This window comes from Elephas maximus, chromosome 15, assembly GCF_024166365.1.
Source record: "Elephas maximus indicus isolate mEleMax1 chromosome 15, mEleMax1 primary haplotype, whole genome shotgun sequence".
NCBI classification, from domain to species: Eukaryota; Metazoa; Chordata; class Mammalia; order Proboscidea; family Elephantidae; genus Elephas; species Elephas maximus.
In genome coordinates, this window is record NC_064833.1 from 7,859,512 (window position 1) to 7,880,485 (window position 20,974).

Sequence of the window (20,974 nt, forward strand, 5' to 3'; positions counted from 1 at the left end):
GAATGTAAATGGACTAAATGCACCAATAAAGAGACAGAGAGTAGCAGAATGGATTAAAAAACAAGATCCGTCTATATGCTGCCTACAAGAGACACACCTTAGACTTAGAGACACAAACAAACTAAAACTCAAAGGATGGAAAAAAATATATCAAGCAAACAACAATCAAAAAAGAGCAGGACTGGCAATATTAACTTCTGACAAAATAGACTTTAAAGTTAAATCCATCAGGAAGGATAAGGAAGGGCACTATATAATGATTAAAGGGACAATACACGAAGAAGATATAACCATATTAAATATTTATGCACTCAATGACAGGGCTGCAAGATACATAAAACAAACTATCAGCATTGAAAATGAGGTAGACCGCTCCACAATTATAGTAGGAGACTTCAACACACCACTTTCGGTTAAGGACAGGACATCCAGAAAAAAGCTCAATAAAGACACGGAAGATCTAAATGCCACAATCAACCAACCTGACCTCATAGACATATACAGAACACCCCACCCAACAGCAACCAACTGTACTTTCTTTTCCAGTGCACATGGAACATTCTCTAGAATAGACCACGTATTAGGTCATAAAGCAAGCCTTAGCAGAATCCAAAACATTGAAATATTACAAAGCATCTTCTCTGACCATAAGGCCATAAAAGTGGAAATCAATAACGGGAAAAGAAATCAAACACTTGGAAACTGAACAATACAAAGCTTAAAAAAGACTGGATTATAGAAGACATTAAGGATGAAATAAAGAAATTCAGAGAACCCAATGAGGACGAAAACACTTCCTATCAGAATCTTTGGGACACAGCAAAAGTGGTGCTCAGGGGCCAATTTTATCAATAAATGTAGACATCCAAAAAGAAGAAAGGGCCAAAATCAAAGAACTATCCCTACAACTTGAACAAATAGAAAGAGAGCAACAAAAGAAACCCGCAGGCACCAGAAGAAAACAAATAAAAATTAGAGCTGAACTAAATGAAATAGAAAACAGAAAAACAGTTGAAAGGATTAACAAGACCAAAAGCTGGTTTTCTGAAAAAAAAAAAAAAAAATCAACATAATTGGTAAACCACTGCCCAAACTGACAAAAGAAAAACAGGAGAGGAAGCAAATAACCTGAATAAGAAATGAGATGGGTGATACTACAACCGACCCAACTGAAATTAAAAGAATCATATCAGATTACTATGAAAAACTGTACTCAAACAAATTTGAAAACCTAGAAGAAATGGATTAATTCCTAGAAATACACTACCTACCTAAACTAACACAAACAGAGGTAGAACAACTAAATAGACCCATAACAAAATAAGAGATTGAAAAGCTAATCAAAAAACTCCCAACAAAAAAAAGCCCTGCTCCAGACAGCTTCACTGCAGAGTTCTACCAAACTTTCACAGAAGAGTTAACACCACTACTACTAAAGGTATTTCAGAGCATAAAAAAGGAAGGAATACTCCCAAACTCATTCTATCAAGCCACCATATCCCTGATACTAAAACCAGGTAAAGACACCACAAGAAAATTATAGACCTATATCCACCATGAATGTAGATGCAAAAATCCTCAACAAGATTCTAGCCAATAGAATTCAACAACATGTCAAAGAAGTAATTCACCATGACCAAGTGGGATTCATACCAGGTATGCAGCGATGGTTCAACATTAGAAAAACAATTAATGTAATCCACCACATAAATAAAACAAAAGACAAGGATCACATGATTTTATCAATTGATGCAGAAAAGGCATTTGACAAAGTTCAACACCCATTCATGATAAAAACTCAGCAAAATAGGAGTAGAAGGAAAATTCCTCAACATAATAAAGGGCATTTATACAAAGCCAACAGCCAACATCACCCTAAATGGAGAGAGCCTGAAAGCATTCCCACTGAGATCGGGAACCAGACAAGGATGCCCTTTATCACTTCTCTTTATTCAACATTGTGTTGGAGGTCCTAGCCAGAGCAATTAAAAAATATATATATATTAAAAAATATATATTAGGCTAGATAAATAAAGAGCATCCAGATTGGCAAGGAAGAAGTAAAAGTATCTCTATTTGCAGATGACATGATCTTATACACAGAAAACCCTAAGGAATCCTCCAGAAAACTACTGAAACTAATAGAAGAGTTCAGCAGAGTATTGGGATACAAGATAAATGTACAAAAATCAGTTGGATTCCTCTACACCAGCAAAAAGAACATTGAAGAGAAAATCACCAAATGCCATTTACAGTAGCCCCCAAGAAGATAAAATACTTAGCAATGAAGACTTATACAAAGAAAACTATAGTACACTTCTGCAAGAAACCAAAAGAGACCTACATAAGTGGAAAAACATACATTGCTTGTGAATAGGAAGACTTAGCATTATAAAAATGTCTATTCTACCAAAAGCGATCTATACATTTAATGCAATTCCGATCCAAATCCCAAGGAGATTCTTTAATGAGATGGAGAAACAAATCACCAACTTCATATGGAAGGGAAAGAGGCCCCGGATAAATAAGGCATTACTGAAAAAGAAGAACAAAGTGGGAGGCCTTACTTTACCTGATTTTAGAACCTATTATACCGCCACAGTAGTCACAACAACCTCGTACTGGTACAACAGATACATGGACCAATGGAACAGAATTGAGAATCCAGACATAAATTCATCCACATATGAGCAGCTGATATTTGACAAAGGCCCCAAAACAGTTAAATGGTGAAAAGACAGTCTTTTTAACAAATGGTGCTGGCATAACTGGATATCCATCTACAAAAAAATGAAACAAGACCCAGACCTCACTCTATGCACAAAAACTAACTCAAAATGGATCAAAGACCTAAATATAAAATCTAAAACAATAAAAGATCATGGAAGAAAAAATAGGGACAATGTTAGGAGCCCTAATACATGGCATATACAGTATACAAAACATTATTAAGAATGCAGAAGAAAAACTAGGTAACTGGGAGCTCCTAAAAATTGAACACCTATGCTCATCCAAAGGCCACCAAAACAGTAAAAAGACTACCTACAGACTGGGAAAAAGTTTTTAGCTATGACATTTCTGATCAGCACCTGATCTCTAAAATCTACATGATACTGCAAAAACTCAACTGCAAAAAGACAAATAACCCAATTAAAAAATGGGCAAAAGATATGAACAGACACTTCACTAAAGAAGACATTCAGGTAGCTAACAGATATATGAGGAAATGTTCACTATCATTAGCCATTAGAAAAATGCAGATCAAAACTACAATGAGATTTCATCTCACTCCAACAAGGCTGGCAATTAATCCAAAAAACACAATGTAATAAATGTTGGAGAGGCCATGGAGAGATTGGAACACTTCTACACTGCTGGTGGGAATGTCAAATGGTACAACCACTTTGGAAATCGATTTCGTGCTTCCTTAAAAAGCTAGAAATAGAACTACCATACGATCCAGCAATCCCACTCCTTGGAATATATCCTAGAGAAATAAGAGCCTTTACACGAACAGATATATGCACACCCATGTTTATTGCAGCACTGTGTACAATAGCAAAAAGATGGACCTACCAAGGTGCCCATCAACAGATGAATGGATAAATAAATTATGGTATATTCACACAGTGGAATACTACGCATCGATAAAGAACAGTGAGAAATCTGTGAAACATTTCATAACATGGAGGAACCTGGAAGGTATTAGGCTGAGTGAAATTAGTCAGTTGCAGAAGGACAAATATTGTATAATACCACTATTATAAGAACTTGAGAAATAGTTTAAGCTGAGAAGAAAACATTCTTTTGTGGTTATGAGAAGGGGAGGGAGGCAGGGTGGGAGAGGGGCATTCACTAATTGGACAGTAGATAAAAGCTACCTTAGGTGAAGGGAAAGATAGCACATAATACAGGGGAGGTCAGCAAAACTGGACTAAACCAAAAGCAAAGAAGTTTCCTGAATAAACTGAATGCTCTGAAGGCCAGCATAGCAGGAGCAGCGTTCTGGGGACCATGGTTTCAGGGGACATCTAAGTCAATTGGCATAATAAAATCTATTAACAAAACATTCTGCATCCCACTTTGAAGAGTGGCGCCTGGGGTCTTAAACACTAGCAAGCAGCCATCTAAGATGCATCAATTGGTCTCAACCCACCTGGATTAAAGGAGAATGAAGAACACCAAGGACACAAGGCAATTACGAGCCCAAGAGACACAAAGGGCCACATGAACCAGAGACTACATCATCCTGAGACCAGAAGAACTAGATGGTGCCCGGCTACAACCAATGACTGCCCTGACAGGGAACACAACAGAGAACCCCTGAGGGAGCAGGAGAGCAGTGGGATGCAGACTCCAAATTCTCATAAGACCAAACTTAATGATCTGACTGAGACTAGAAGGATCCCAGTGGTCATGGCCCCCAGACCTTCTGTTGGCCCAGGACAGGAACCTTTCCGGAAGCCAACTCTTCAGACATGGACTGGACTGGACAATGGGTTGGAGAGGGATGCTGGTGAGGAGTGAGCTTCTTGGATCAGGTGGACACTTGAAACTAGGTTGGCATCTCCTGCCTGGAGGGGAGATGAGAGGGTAGAGGGGGTTAGAGGGTGGCGAAATGGACAGGAAAAGAGAGAGTGGAGGGAGAGAGCGGGCTGTCTCATTAGGGGGAGAGTAATTGAGAGTGTGTAGCAAGGTGTATATGGGTTTTTGTGAGAGACTGACTTGATTTGTAAACTTTCACTTAAAGCACAATAAAAATTATTAAAAAAAAAAAAAGACCCAGATGGCTAGCTCTGTGTGTACAATAGGGTTTCTTGTACCACAGGAGAAAAGCCCCAAAATTATGAATGTGAATTACATACATGTTGCCTCCATGCCCCTGGGAAAGGAGAAAAGTATCTGTACCCTTATCCTTTACCACCCTTACAAATTAAAAAAACTCCATGGCTCTGAGTTTCATGGTCTCTTGAAACGTAAATGTTTTAGAGATACATATCTAAATCTCCTGGAAGTCAATCAGGCTTTCACTTCCAAGGCTTGCCAGTTAATCCTGGTTCTAGTTTTATTTGCTCAACAATCCCTAACCATGGGGAAACACAAAAAATTCACTTCTGGAAGCTTGCTTCCTCTTCAAAACTTCCTTATGCCAAAAGCATGTAGGAAACTGCTAAACCCTATTTGGTACCGACATATATGCAACCTAGCAATTGTGGGGACCCAGCACCCCACGGTGTAAACTTTGGGCCAGTGAGAGTTGGAAGCTGGTGAATAAATTCTTCTTTTCTCTCCCACACAGGCAAATTGTCCTAAATAGAAGTTTAGACGGTTTCTCAGATACAATCTCATGAGATTGAACACTTAGTCAAACTTAATAGTGTGTAGTTTGATAACACATTTCCATATAGACCATTTCCCCCAGTTTTTTCGCTCTATTCTTTGTTCTTGCTCCCAGGGGTTGTGTTCTGCAATCAAATTAAAAAAAAAAAAAAATCTGTTGCCATTGGGTCAACTCCAACTCACAGTGACCCTATATATGATTAAATAAATAAAAAAAAATGATTAAATAGTTGTGCTTAAATCTTTACCTCAGGTTCTGCTTTCTGGGGAAGTCCAAGCCAAATCATGACCTTATAAAGAAAAGATCCTTATCTGGTTATGACTTCTACTCAGAAGTAAGAGAGAGAAATAAAAGTCAAATTTGTCCTTAAAAACTCAGAAAATAAGAGGCGGCTTTTACTGGGAAGAACAAGAACCTTCCTGAAGCCTCCTGAACTTTGTTTCTGTCACCTGGGCTGCGGTACCTAAGACAGCCCCTGCCCACTTGAAACAGAATGGGTGGGTTCAGTAGTTGTCCATTCTGGAGTGGAAATTCAAGCTTGGACAATGGGCTATAAAAAAGAATGACACTTGTTAAGTTGCGTCTTTCGAGGCTCATTCCTCAGCATTATTTGCTGACGGCTTGTAAAACTATGCATTGAGTCAGGTCCTTCATGTTGTGAATCATATCTGAACATTTAACTGTCTAATTAATAGACACCCTGAGTTATCTCAAATATCAATATCTTTACCAATCTATTACCTTCCCTGGAACTGTTTGTCTTATCTCAATTAATGGACTCACCCTCCGTCTAAAGTCCAAAAGTTACTTCTCTGCATTTAATCAGACTTAAGTCTTACATAATCAATATCCATAATAACTTTCATTATTTGTCTCCTCTCCTCTATTCCCAGGGCCATTGGCTTAGTTCAAATTCTCTTCACCCATAAAACGAACATCTGCCATAGGCCCTTGATTATTCTCCCTATCATCACCAGTCTATATCTACTTCAACTCAGACACACCTCAGAAATTCAAACCAATTTGTCATTCCATTGTCCAGAGTTTTCCACTATCCCCTCCACCCTTACCGTAGACGTAGAATGAAGTTAAACTCTTTAGCATACCCTGGCTTCTATCCATTCTGATTTGATCCTTTTTCACAGTCACTGTATTTGAACAGTGCAGGATTATCTGTTTCTTGAGTCACGTTAATAAATCGGTGTCTTTGCAAGTGTCCTCGCAATCCTTTTCCAAACTAATCCCCACTAGTCCAGCAAACTAAACTCAAACTTTAACTCCTTGGGTAAAGCATCTTTGAGCGTTCCTCCAGCTCTTAGAGCCCCCTGTATTTCTCCCATTGGAGCCCTCCAGACACTGTATTCTAATAAATGCATCACTTTTTGATTCCCACCTCTAGACTGGGAGTTCATGGAGCCAGGAGAGTTATCCTTGTGTTTTTAATGCATTACATACAATCTGGAGGCTGATAGACTTTCAGTATAGTTAATAATTAATGAGTTGAATAATTACCTAAAGTCACATTCACATCTCATCAATTCTGCTTTTTCCCCCTTGCATAAGGAACAGTAAAATGCTTAAAATTGAAAGCTCCTGTGGACTTGAATTTGGTGCCTTCTGTTTTCAGGAAGAAAAGACTCAAAGAAAATAGTAGGTGATGAAAGCCACAAAAGAGGAGTATAAAAGGTTGATAACCAAAGGTTGCTACGAAGTAAGAGGAAAAAGAACAAACAGCCCCCAGGCTTGATAGAAGATGAAATGGTACAACCCAGTAACATCCATTTAGTATTTTCTTCACATGAGCGAGATCAATACGGTCTTGTGCCTGGGTCTGCATCTTCTAGCACCATTACCCTCCTCCTTGCCCTCCCACACCCACACATCACATAAATGCATGCAATCAAATACAAATGTCACCCACCTGGCTCACTGAACATTTGGCTTGCACCTTCAACCATTGTTTTTTTCATTCCAATGTTGCCGCTCATTAATCAGAGCTGTAAAATGTAGGGTGTGAAATCATATGGCCAGTCAGCAGCTGGGTGTGTGTCCCGTGTGTTGGTGGACTGGCTGGGGACCATTTTCTTTTTGAATGAAGCAAGTCATCCTGAACACACATTCATTTCTGGTAATTGCTTTTTCTTTTATATGGCAATGTGCTGGAGGATGTATTTTTTGTTATTTCCCTTCTGATGGTTCTATTGCTTCTTAATAGATTTTGAGTTTTGTATCTTTAAGTTTGTATCCTAATATTGGCAGGGGACTTTTGACAGAAAGTACTGCTATGTTCAGGTGGTAGATATTGAAGTATAGACAGGGATGGGACATATGGCAGGAAAAAATGAAAAGAACCTAACTGTTCAAAATGCCTTCACAGACAAGGTCTATTTTGCGTCTCTCAAAAACCCTGTAAGATAGAACAGTTTTTATTATACTGATTTACAGATGAAACACTGACACTGGGAGGGCAAAATGATTTGGCCAAAGTCATTCACATGGAAAGTGGTAGATCTTGCTTGTGGTAGCAGAATCATCTACTGACTCATGTCAGTTCTTTTCCAATAGACGCACTTAAAAGTTACAAGAATAATGCAGTTATAATTTCCAGTTAAAGATCAATGGAATCATTCTGCGTGCAGACAATTTCATCAATGGAAACACACACCTTGAAAATTAGTGCCAATTACTATATTGTAGGTACACGCATGGCTGTGCGTGGGTATGTGAGAGTGCGTGTGCGTGTAAGTAGCACAGTTCTACTCTGAGATACATGGGGTTGCCATGAACTGGTATCAACTTAACGGCAACTAGTTTTAATGGATACACACACACACACACGTATTTCCTACACTTCTAATATTCATTTTGGTATGATGAAGCACGTTTACAAAGGAAGAGACAAATAACTAACTTGTTCATGATCCCCTTCTGTGTTATCCTTGCTTTGCTTGTTTATGTAGTTTCTCGAGTTAACTTTACCAAAAAAAAAAAACCAAACCCAGTGCCGTCGAGTCGATTCTGACCTAACCAAATTCCAAGTCTGTACTTTTTCGCTCTATCACCCCCTGCCTTTTAATTTGAGAGCTAATGGCCAAGTACGAGTCAGAATAGACTGGGCGGCACCGGGTTTAAGGGTCAAATTCAGTGACAACTGATCAATTAGAAATGGAGAATCTAGAACCCAGAGGACACAGGAGATAAGAAAGGTCTGCTGTGTTTGGTTGTAATTGGTAAAAGCCCATAGTTAAAACTCAAGCCAGAGGAATTAAATACATGAAGATTAGATAAAGTGTTAACAATTAGCAAATTATTTGAAACGAGAGCATCATTCTCAACAGACTGTGGTACAGCAAAACAAGATACTTAGTGGTGACACGTTGTATAACCAAGGGAGAGCTTGTTTCAGGAAGGACTGAATATTAGGAGTAAAAGACTAAATGGAAGGCAATCACTCTCTTTCTCCTCCTTCCTAATCTCTATCTCTTGACATTGTTTCTCTTATTTGTGGCCTCATTGTCCCCAAATAAAATCGGGTCTTCACTGTGTTCCAAGGAAGATGCACTGTGGCAGCCTTTGACTTGTATCCTTTGTTCTTATAACCTAAAAGATGGGAACTTGTCTTCTCCATGTCCAAATTGAAGAGCCTGGGGGAAGAGCTCTGTTGGCCCAGTTGGATGACAGCCTTAGCCCTGGGCTCCATGCTGAGACAGTAGGAATCAATGACAGGTGGTATCTGGGTCCTACACCAATTCTGGGGCCAGAGAATGAGATCCTGAGACTGGTTGTCACCAACAATCACACTATTGCAGCCGAGAGGTACAGGTGCCTAAGAAAATGGGAACGCCAGATGGATAAAAATAACTAACGTGCACTGCACAAGCGTCCTATGGTAATTATCACTGAGTGATGAGAAAAGGAAACAGCACGGGCTATGAGAAAAAACAGTGGACTGGAAATCAGGTAATCTGGACTTCATTCTCTTATTTTCTGTATGCGAACACTGATTTATACCCTTGGACTTGAGCTTAATCATCAGTAAAATGGGATCTTCCAAAATTGGCTGGGTGTAAGAATCACCTTGGAGATTTTTAAACATATGTTCTCAAGATGTTCTGATAAAAGAAAACTATATTTTTTAATCATAAAATCAATAGAAATAATTCTCTCTGGGCTGGTAATCAGGGACCACTATATATACACAGGTGATTTCCCTGGGCGTTCCTTGTTCCAATAATTGATTATTATAATTGAGAGACAGAGAGAAACATATTTGAATGAGGAATAAGAACACATGGAGTTTCATGGCTGACCCAAGATAGCTGTACCAAGAGGAATAAGAACACATGGAGTTTCATGGCTGACCCAAGATAGCTGTACGAAGTACCGCTCAAGATTCCCAGTAAGACTTCTGATTGCTGGTAAACAGTGAAACTCTGCCACATGCTTTCAAGCAAGAAAGAATCTCAAAACTTTGCAGATAAAGATCAATGGGTTCCTTCTGCATGCAGCCAATTTCATCGGCAGAAACACACACCATAGAAATAGACTACTCCCTGTGGTTTCTTGCCCTCCAGCTTTCATAAAGTCAAAACAGATGCTCGACAGCCTTCCAAAGCCCCAGACTGCTGGCAGCTGTGCACTGACTCCTGCTAATTAAGCCACCTATCACCTGACCAACAGTGCATTCCACGTTGGGATTGCTTAAGGACCTGCAACGATCAGACTAATCCTTCACCTTGTGTGGAGAAGATTCCAGACGCAGAACAAGCTTCTGCCAGTACTTCCTCCTTCTGCAAGGAGACAAGCGCTCCATGCTGAAAGCAAGAGCACGCTTTACTGGGTGTCTCTGTCATCGCTAGTTTGTGTGGGAAAAATAGCCTAGAGATCATTCAGTAAAGGAGTTCTCAACCAAGGTATACATTTGAATCACTCATGGATCTTCTGAATTACAGATTCCTTGAGCCAACCTACCTGTTGCCCTCGAGTCGATTCTGATGCATAGTGACCCTACAGGACAGAGTAGAAATGCCCCATAGGGTTTCCAAGGAGCTCCTGGTAGATTTGGATTGCCAACCTTTTGGTTAGCTGCAGTAGCTGTTAACCACTACACCACCAGGGTGAACCAACCTAACCAAAAGACTAAATCAAACCCTTTGCTATCAAGTAGATGCTGATGCATAGTGACCCTACAGGACAGAGTAGAACCGCCCCGTGCAGTTTCTAAGGAGCGCCTGGTGAGTTTGAACTGCTGACCTGTTGTTTCACAGGCTTAGCACTTAACCACTATGCCATCAGAGTTTCCTAGGCCTTCTAAATTGATCTCATAAAGACAAACACATTATAAACTTACAACTCCTTAGATTACTGTATTTTTATGCAAATGACATGTATTATACCTTTATTGCCAACTATGCCCTCTTTGCCCTAACCCCCAGGCATTTTTGTAAGAGCACTATGCTATTTTTTTTTTTTTTTTTTACATGCTGTTCTGCTCTAATCTGGCTAAACACAACTGACCAAGCTGAATTCCTGCCTCTGTAACCAACAGGATGCAGAAGCCCAGGGCACTAAGAGGCTGATTGTAGACCAGAAATCAGACCTCTTGAAATTAAAACAAAGTAAATAAGAAATGTAAACTGAGGAATGGTCATTTGTGCTGCAATTTTTCTTAAAAAGCTCAGTTTAGAATCTGCCTGTTTGTATATCTGCTCAGACAGAGTATGGATGGAGCAAAGCTAAAGATTTACAGTCCCGAGTCACATACCCAAAACCAAACCCTTTACTGTGAAGTCGATTCTGACTCATAGCACTAGACAGAGTAGGAAGGACTGCCCCACAGGGTTTCCAGAGCTGTAATCTTTACGGAAGCAGACCGCCACTTCATTCTCCCGTGGAGTGGCTGATGGGTTTGAACCATGAACCCTTCAATTAGCAGCCGAGCACTTAACTACTGCACAACCAGGGTTTCTACTGAGTCACATAACCTTGTTTAAATCCTGGTCATGTCCTCACTTTCCACAAGGTATTATGAAAACAGCCACAAAAGTAATAGTGAATTTCACCTCTCTTATACCTCCTGAGTTTGAATTTCAACTCCAACACTTAGTGTGAAACCTCATGCAAGGTGGTTAACCTCAGAAATCTCATCTGTAAAACGGGAATAACCATACTACCTATGCCTTAGGATTGTTCTAAGACTTTATGGTAAAAAAAAATAAGAAATGCAAAGCACTTTCCCCAGTGCTTGGCAGTGCCTACGTGCTTGTAAGTGTGACCCAATACCTGAGAAAAATATTCCTACTTACTGTCCATACTGGAGTCTAGGCCCCAGAGGGTTAAATCTTGATTCTGTCAGCTACAACTGCCATGATCCACAGGCCAGCTCTGGTCAGAGAGGTGGGTGAGCCTGAAAAAGGCAGATAGAGTAGAGACTATTAGCTGGAATATTAGTGCTTTGCTGTTCTACCTGTGGACCATGGGACAGCAGCATCAGCAACACCTGGGAGCTTGTTAAGAAGCAAGAATCTTGGGCTCCGCCCAAAACCAATTGAATCCAAATCTGCATTTTAACAAGATCCCCTGGCAATTCACATGTACATTAAATTCTGAGAAATACCATTTTAATGGGTCAGGCCCAGGTAAGCCAGACGCTGGAAGGACAGCATAACTCATCACCAACACTACAGAACAAAAATAGAATCCACCAACGACGGGGAAAAGCAGTTACAGAGAAAACTCACTGACAGGTAACTGACAGGTAATTTTCCCCAGCAGAGCCAGTAAATGGAATCCTGTAATAGGAGGGTGTGCTGTCTAGGACTGCTCTTTAGGGTCCAGTCACTCAGAAGGACTGTAACCCTAACCAGAGAGATCAAAAGACTGAGAAAACTTAGAAAAAAAGTAGCTGGAATGCATCAGAGGCAAGAGGAGAAGTCAAAAACAAATTCCTGGACCAGAGATGGCTCTGGGGCAGGAGGAAGGCTCAGAACTCAGAGCAGGAGTGAGCGGTGGGGAGGGGTGCCTGGCGCAGGAGTAAAGATCTTGAACTCCAGGTTAGGGTAGCCCGATGCCCTTGTCATGGAGCTCTGATGGAGCAGTGGGTAAGTAATTTGGCTGCTAACCAAAAGGTCGGCAGTTCAAATCTACCAGCCGCTCCTTGAAAACCCTATGAGACAGTTCTACTCTGTCCTCTAGGTTTGCTGTGGGTCAGAATCAACCCAAGGGCAACAGGTACCGGATTCCATTGTCACAGGAACTGTGAGACACTGACAATGTGGAGGACACAGCCTGAAGGTGGTGGCCATTCTGTGAAAGGTAAGAGTCATGAACACATATGAGGGCTCGGTGCTTCTCGACCACACTGACACGTCACCATCTTCAGGGGAGCTTCACCACAGACTTTGCAGAAGTTGGCCCCCACTCACCTGGAGTCTGCTTAGTGATGCAGAACGAGGCCTTGGCCTTTCTACTGTCCTTAAAGTTCCTCAGGTGAAGCTAACACCCAGCCAAATTGAAAACAGTGTGTTAGGGACAAGGCAGAGTGAGAGAAGAAAATTCCAAAACCAGTCACTGGTAAAAACGAGGCATTGGTGTTAAGGAAGCACTGAGTTTCTGTTTGTGGTGATGGAAAATTTGGCCTAGGACACTGCTGATGGTTACACAACATGATTGGTGTAGTTGGTGCCACTGAATTGGACACATGAAAAATGTTGCATTGGCAAATGTCTTACCCATGTTTTCGCAACAATAAAAAAGCCACTAAAAGATAAAAAAAAGGGAAAAGGTTCATCATCAGCCAAGGTAAGTCAGAGAGAAGCTGGTTGAGTGAGCACAAGCAGGGTGACTGTGCATGGACCGGAAGCCAAAGTCCACTGGGCCAGTCGTCCCAGTCCAGCTGTGGAGCACAGTTCTACTCTGACACACACGGGGTCACCACAAGTCAGGGTTGACTCCAACGGCAACTGTTTTTTTTTTTTTTTTTTACCAAGTTCCCACTCAGTGCTAGCCCCACTGTGACTCACTCAACCCTTTCAAAGGGAACTGGATTTTAGAATAATAATAATTGTGTGTGTGTGTATGCATGGTATACAGAAAAAAATTAAATACTTTAAAATGTTAGACATACACAAAAACTCTATAATCTCAGCACGCAAGGAAACCCTGAAGACAGTTACAAACTAAAAGCATGCGTGTGCAGGTGAGTAATTACAACCGCCTTCAATTATATAAAATAAAAAGGAAACATGCCCCATCCTTCAGGTACCTCCTCAAAAATAATCCTCGTTAGTAATTTCCTGTAATACCTCCTAGAAATATTTCAGCACTTACACTCCTCTGTATCTGTGTGTATGTTTCTGTACTTTGTTTCCAAATGCCAGAACTTACACGTAGTGTTAGGGGCTGCACTTTGCTTTCATTAAGTGGTGTACCATGGTTATCTTTCCATATCAGCAGAAATGTGTTTACTTCCATCCTTTTAAATGTCACATAGTATCCCATTATTTGCATTACAGTAATTTATATAGCCAGCCCATCTCGAAGGACATTTTGTTTCCAGGTTTTTTCTTTCCCCTGTTACAAACAAGGCTGAAATCAGAGTCCCTATGTATCACGTATGCCTATGGCAAGCTAGCTGGATCAGGGGATACATGTATCTTCATTTTCATAGCTATTGCCCAAGCTCCTTCCACAAAAGGTAACCGATTTACACTTTTATTAACAACAGATGGGGAATAACTATCTTCCCCACACTCTCACCAACATTTAACATTTCTGTCAACCCGAGTGGTAAAAACTGCCATCTCATTCTGGTTGTATTTGTACTATTTAATCCTGAGCTAAGGCGTCCTGGTGGTACAGTGGTTAAGCACTTGGCTGCTAATGGAAAAGTTGGCAGTTCAAACCCACCAGCTGCTTCGAGGGACAAAGACGTGCTGGCTTGCTTCATAAAGATGGCAACCTTGGAAACTCTATGAGACAACTATATTCTGTCCTGCAGAGCCACTGTGAGTCAGAATCAACTCAATGGAAAGTGTTTTTTTTAAACATGAGTTGCCCTGGACCTAAAATATATCAAGAGACAGTCATGATAGTTATGTCTGTGTGTCTGTTTCCCCTACTTCAGCATGAGCCTTGACTCAGTTATCTTCTCCATCCATAGCCCACTCCTTAAAATTCCAGCATTGAGCAGTGTTTTGGCAAAAAGAGGGAGCTCATAAATAGTTACCGAATTCATTGGCTGAAATGAATCATCAACTGTCCAGGAGTAGTTTTACTTCTATTGCTGTGTGTGTGTGTGTTTACCCAAACCATAAGCATTTAACGTTTGGTACCTGATTCCAGCCTGCAGAAGTCTGACAGCAAATGGTGGCTGCTGGAGTGATGAGAATAGCTGCCTGAAAAGAAGCACTAAGAAAATCCAGAGGGGGTGACTACCATGCCAGGGAAGTGAACCAGAGGTTCCTTCCCACTTGGAGAGGTTTCTACCTTGGAAGGCTCCAAAGAACCCTCACAGACACTCCAAAAGGGGCTGGCCCAGCGTGTGAACATCCATGAAACACAGCCCTAGTGGTCATGAGGCAGTGTCCACATCTCCATCATGACCCCTCCTCTATTCTCAGCTGGCTCTACCGCTGAAGGAGCAGAGGCAGCACGTGTAAGAGTGAGGAGGATTAATCAAGCAACTGAAGGAACATGAAGACACCCATCACTTCCTCTCCTCTACTGCAGGTTTCTAGTCTAAGGCAGAAGAGCTTAAATTGGGTGAGAGATTGCACCTGCCGAACTGGGCATTTTAATATCTGAACATGGCCAGAAAAGCTAGCCCACATTCCACCCAACAGCTGAAAAAACTTCAGCAGAACTTGTTTAAAGAAGCAATGTTGAGGGAGAATAAAGTTGGTCAGCTTGCTCCTGGCAAATTGAATTCCTCGCCCTTTGGCCACTTGAGAATTTGGTTGGAACCCAGCTCAATTCCTGTCTCTAGGTGTTTAAAGACCTCTACCAATTCCCCTGGGTGGTGCAAATGATTAACATACTTGACTGCTAACCAAAAGGTTGGGAGTTTGAGCCCACCCAAAAGCACCTTGGAAGGAAGACCTGGCTGCCCCTTTTTGAAAAGTTAGCCGTTGAAAGACCTATGGAGCGCAGTTCTACTCTGACACACATGGGGTCACCACGAGTCAGGGTTGACTCAATCGCAACTGTTTTTTACCAAGTTCCTGCTCAGTGTTAGCCCCAGTGCGGGCTCAACTGATCCTTTCAAAGGGTAGGCCACAGCCACATGCTTATGTTCCACCCTGCTATTTTTCCAATTATTGCTGGAGATTTTAAAAAGAATAGAAATATGACAGCATTGTCCTGTTGTTATTCCCAAGCTCCATTTGAAGGCATGTAAACACCCACTAGTGTTCTGTATAATCACACATTTGTATGTATTATCATTTGCTATTAGTTTTATTTCTCCTATTTTAAACATTATTATCCAAACAGGCTGGGCACAAGTCTTCTGTGCTTGTTCCACCATAAATAAACAAAAATGCCTAAACACAATTTGTAAAATGTCATCTCCAACCACAGCTAGGATGCTGCATAAGTAGGAAACCAAAATTAAATCAAACTGGGCACAGTGCCCAGACCACAGGCTTCCGGCAAACAGAACTGGAGGGAGAAAAACATCAAAGATACGAAATTGCAAAAAATGGGTGAAATAACAGGGGAACCACAGTAATTAACCCCAAGCTCTGTCTGTCCGTCCTGGGCAGGGCTTTGAACCGGTTCATTCCAGCTCAGTCAACCCTCTACTGAGAAGTTGCATTTCCACTCCAGATCTACTGAATCAGAATCTACATTTTAACAAGATCTCCAGGTGATTCTTATGTATATGTAACCTGTAGATTCTGATTCAGTAGATCTGGGTGGAAACAGAAATTCCCAGCAGGGGGTCGAACTGCATGAACTGGTTCGAAGCCCTGGTCCTGGGGCCCACCTTCTAGATACCTTTAGAAAATGCATGCCGAAAATTATCAAATTTCGTTTGAAGTGAACCTCCATTATTGGCATCACTTGATTTCCATAAAGCTAGAGAAAAGACATATTCTTTGTTATCTGCAGGTACTGATCATTTTTTCAGCCACCTACTAACCTACTGATGCCTTGGTTAAACATTCAGCTATTAACCTAAAGATCAGCAGTTTGAATCCACCAGGAGCTCCTTGGAAACCCTATCCTGACAGTTCTACTCAATCCCGTAGAGTTGCTATGAGTCAGAATCAACTCTATGACAATTTTTTTTTTTTTACTAATCTACTCCTTTTTAAGAAAGTAAAAGAACAAGATTGATAGTACCAATAACAATAGTAATAATAATAACAATAGCAGCAATAGCTACAGTAACCAGCGCTACACCTTTTACTAGCCAGTGTAGCAGATGCCATTGGGACATTGCCCCAGATCCCTCAGCCTACCTGAGTCTACCTGGAGCTCAGGTCCCTGGCAGGCTGACGGCTTCCTGTCTCAAGCATCTGGATCTTTCCTGTCTGTCCTCTGCCTAAGGACTTTTTCCAGTCCCATGTGAGCAGGCGTGTGCTTTACCACATGTAGTCACAAAGCCCAGGAATGTGAGGGTGTAACATCCTACCAGGTAACCCTCAGCCAACAGGGGATGGGGGCCAGCAGCCAAGACTCCAACTACTCTGGCCTGCTCTTAAACAATTTAACTATTCTTTGCAGGCCATGGTAGCCCTGAGTCCCTGTGGTCCACAGTAGACACCAACTCAAGAGTGTGCCTTGTCTCTTCTCCATCCCCAATATCACTTTCCCACTTCTTCTGTTTACTTAAGATCACATCCCAAAAATCTTCCAGTGTCTGCTAATAAATAATATTTAGTAATAATAATCAGCATCTCACAGTCCAATCTCCATCTCAGCATCTGCTTCCAGTGACCTCAACCCATGACTTCTGGTACCAGGAGTAACACAAGAAGGATAAAGTTTTCAAGCAGGATCGTTCACCATCTTTCTGGAAATGAAGTCACAACATTAGTAGAATGTGAAGTGCAGAAAGTCCCTGTCATAAAATGACAGTCCAACTGTTAAAAATTACACTGGCGAATTGCGAGTTTGTATAACAGGGATGATAACGGGTGTAATGTATTAGGCATTTGAGGCAGACATGCAGAGGAAATAATGCCTATAAGAATAACAGTATTGGATGGGTATGCTGCTGCCATTGTTGTTCTGCAGAAAGGTGGTAAACAAACAATTGAGTATGAAACAATTGAGCACCAAGTACGAAATTCAGAGAACTTCTTTGGTTGCATTCAAAGAAACTTTCATCTCGTGTTGAAGGAGGGAAAAGAAAGCAAGGCTGGGGGGCAGTTGTCTTGGTTTCCTAGGGTGGCCATAACAAAATACACAAAGTGGGTGGCTTTCAAGGACAGACATGAATTTTCTCACAGTTCTGGAGACTGTAAATCCAAATCAGGATCTCAGCCATTCCTATTCCTTTTGGAGTCTTTGAAAAAGGAGCTATTCCAAGTCTGTCTTCTAGTTTTTGGTGGCTGCATATAAAGGTATGCATGATCAACATGGGATGACTCTGAGAAGCAATACTTATTCCGGGCTAGCTGAGACTTTCCAGCCTTCATCACAGTCTGATTTCTTCTACTGCTCAATCCAGGTTTCTCCCCTCATTTCTAGGTATTGACCCCTAATTAACATCTAACCTCCCTCAGCCCAACTTCTTTCCTTACCTCTGCTTCAGGAGAACCCAACCTGTAACCTTTGCTGAGAACTCATATGTCTGATTTAGTAACTTTATTCACAGATTTGAAAGACAGCTTCCCAGAAGCTCCCCTGTGCCTGACACGTAGTGGTTATTCTATACACATTTACTAACTTTCACTGAAGTGACATTGAAGCTGGATGTTTTAAATAAGTAGTCATTCCCAAGGCTGAGAATATTTGGGAGGATTTGAAGAAAACTTGGACATATTGAGGATGGAGGGGAAGACCATGGAAAAATGAATAGTGTGGGTTTGTCAGAGAAAACTCCAAGTGCACATCTTGACCCACACAGTAAGGAGAAGAAGACATGTAAACAGAAGGTGAAATAGGAGTCTTTCAGAGGACTCAAATGGAAGAAGAGTAGAGTGAAAATAACGAAAGTGGGTAAAATGGCATAGCCCTTAGCATGGGCCAAGATCAGTACCAAGTACTTGGCATATGTTATCTTTTTTTTTCTAATAACAATGCAACAAAAGAGGCACCACAGTTTTCAATATTCTACATATAAGACTCTGAAGCTCAGAAAGAGTAAGCAGCTTATTCTTTGTGAAACTACCTGAGAGGCAGAGCTGGAATTATCGTTCTTAGGTGCTATCCAGTCAGTTTTGACTTTTTTTTTTTTTTTTTTTTAACCCTACTGGACAGAGTAGAACTGCCCCGTAGGGTTTCCAAGGAGCAGCTGGTGGATTTGAACTGCCAACGTTTTAGTTAGCAGCTGAGCTCTTAACCCCTACGCCACCAGGGCTTCAGAGCTGGGATGTTGTTGTTGTTGTTAGGTGCCGTCGAGCCAGCTCTGACTCATAGCGACCCTATGCACAACAGAACGAAACACTGCCTAGTTCTGAGCCATCCTTGCAGTCGTTACTATGCTTGAGCTCATTATTGCAGCCACTGTGTCAATCCACCTCTTTGAGGGTCTTCCTCTTTTCTGCTGACCCTGTACTCTGCCAAGCATGATGTTCTTCTCCAGGGACTGATCCCTCCTGACAACATGTCCAAAGTATGTAAGACGCAGTCTCGCCATCCTTGCCTTTAAGGAGCATTCTGGCTGCACTTCTTCCAAGACAGATTTGTTCGTTCTTTTGGCAGTCCATGGTATATTCAATATTCTTCACCAACACCACAATTCAAAGACGTCAATTCTTCTTCGGTCTTCCTTATTCATTGTCCAGCTTTCACATGCATATGATGCAATTGAAAATATCATGGCTTGGGTCAGGCACACCTTAGTCTTCAGTGTGACATCTTTGCTCTTCAACACTTTAAAGAGGTCCTTTGCAGCAGATTTACCCAATGCAATGTGTCTTTTGATTTGTTGACTGCTGCTTCTGTGGCTGTTGATTGTGGATCCAAGTAAAATGAAATCCTTGACAACTTCAATCTTTTCACCGTTTATCATGATGTTGCTCATTGGCCCAGTTGTGAGGATTTTTGTTTTCTTTATGTTGAGGTGCAATCCATACTGAAGGCTGTGGTCTTTGATCTTCATTTGTAAGTGCTTCAAGTCCTCTTCACTTTCAGCAAGCAAGGTTGTGTCATCTGCATAATGCAGGTTGTTAATGAATCTTCCTCCAATCCTGATGCCTGTTCTTCTTCATATAGTCCAGCTTCTCGGATTATTTGCTCAGCATACAGATTGGATAGGTATGGTGAAAGAATATGACCCTGGCGCACACCTTTCCTGACTTTAAACGAATCATTATCCCCTTGTTCTGTCTGAACAACCACCTCTTGATCTATGTAAAGGCTCCTCATGAACACAATTAAGTGTTCTGGAATTCCCATTCTTCACAATGTTATCCATAGTTTGTTATGATCCACAAGGTCGCATGCCTTTGCACACTCAATAAAACACAGGTAAACATCCTTCTGGTATTCTCTGCTTTCAGCCAGGATCCATCTGACATCAGCAATGATAACTCTGGTTCCACGTCCTCTTCTGAAACCAGCCTGAATTTCTGGCACTTCCCTGTTGATATGCTGCTCCAGCCGTTTTTGAATGATCTTCATCAAAATTTTGCTTGCGTGTGACGCTAATGATAGTGTTCCACAATTTCCATATTTGGTTGGATCACCTTTCTTGGGAATAGGCATAAATATGGATCTCTTCCAGTCAGTTGGTCAGGAACCTGTCTTCCATATTCCTTGGCATAGATGAGTGAGTACCTTCAGTGCTGCGTCTGTTTGTGGAAACATCTCAATTGATACTCCATCAATTTCCTGGAGCCTTGTTTTTCGCCAATGTCTTCAGAGCAGCTTGGACTTCTTCCTTCAGTACCATCGGTTCCTAATCATATGCCATCTCTTGAAATGATTGAACATCGACTATTTCTTTTTGGTATAATGACTCTATGTATTCCTTCCATCTTTTGATGCTTCCTGTGTCGTTTAATATTTTCCCCATGGAATCCTTCACTATTGCAACTCGAGGCTTGAATTTTTTCTTCAGTTCTTTCAGCTTGAGAAACACCAAGCGTGTTCTTCCCTTTTGGTTTTCTATCTCCAGCTCTTTGCACACATCGTTATAATACTTTGTCTTCTCGAGCCACCCTTTGAAATCTTCTGTTCAGTTCTTTTACTTCATCAATTCTTCCTTTTGCTTTAGCTGCTCGATGTTCGAGAACAAGTTTCAGAGTCTCCTCTGACATCCATCTTGATCTTTCTTTCCTGTTTTTCAATGACCTCTTGCTTTCTTCATGGATGATGTCCTTGATGTCATTCCACAACTCGTCTGGTCTTCAGTCACTAGTGTTCGATGCTTCAAATCTATTCTTGAAATGGTCTCTAAATTCAGGTGGGATATGCTCAAGGTCATATTTTGGCTCTCGTGGACTTGCTCTGATTTCC

General features: G+C 41.3%; 1 long non-coding RNA gene across 1 annotated transcript in view; it reads right to left on the bottom strand.

Annotated features, from left to right (window-relative positions):
• Positions 1 to 11,619: 11,619 nt before the first annotated feature.
• LOC126058526 (uncharacterized) overlaps positions 11,620 to 20,974 on the bottom strand; it is a 217,474-nt gene continuing 208,119 nt past the window's right edge. Inside the window, exon 4 of the long non-coding RNA XR_007513237.1 lies at positions 11,620 to 11,747. This is a non-coding gene — a long non-coding RNA (uncharacterized LOC126058526). The remainder of the gene's footprint in view (positions 11,748 to 20,974) is intronic.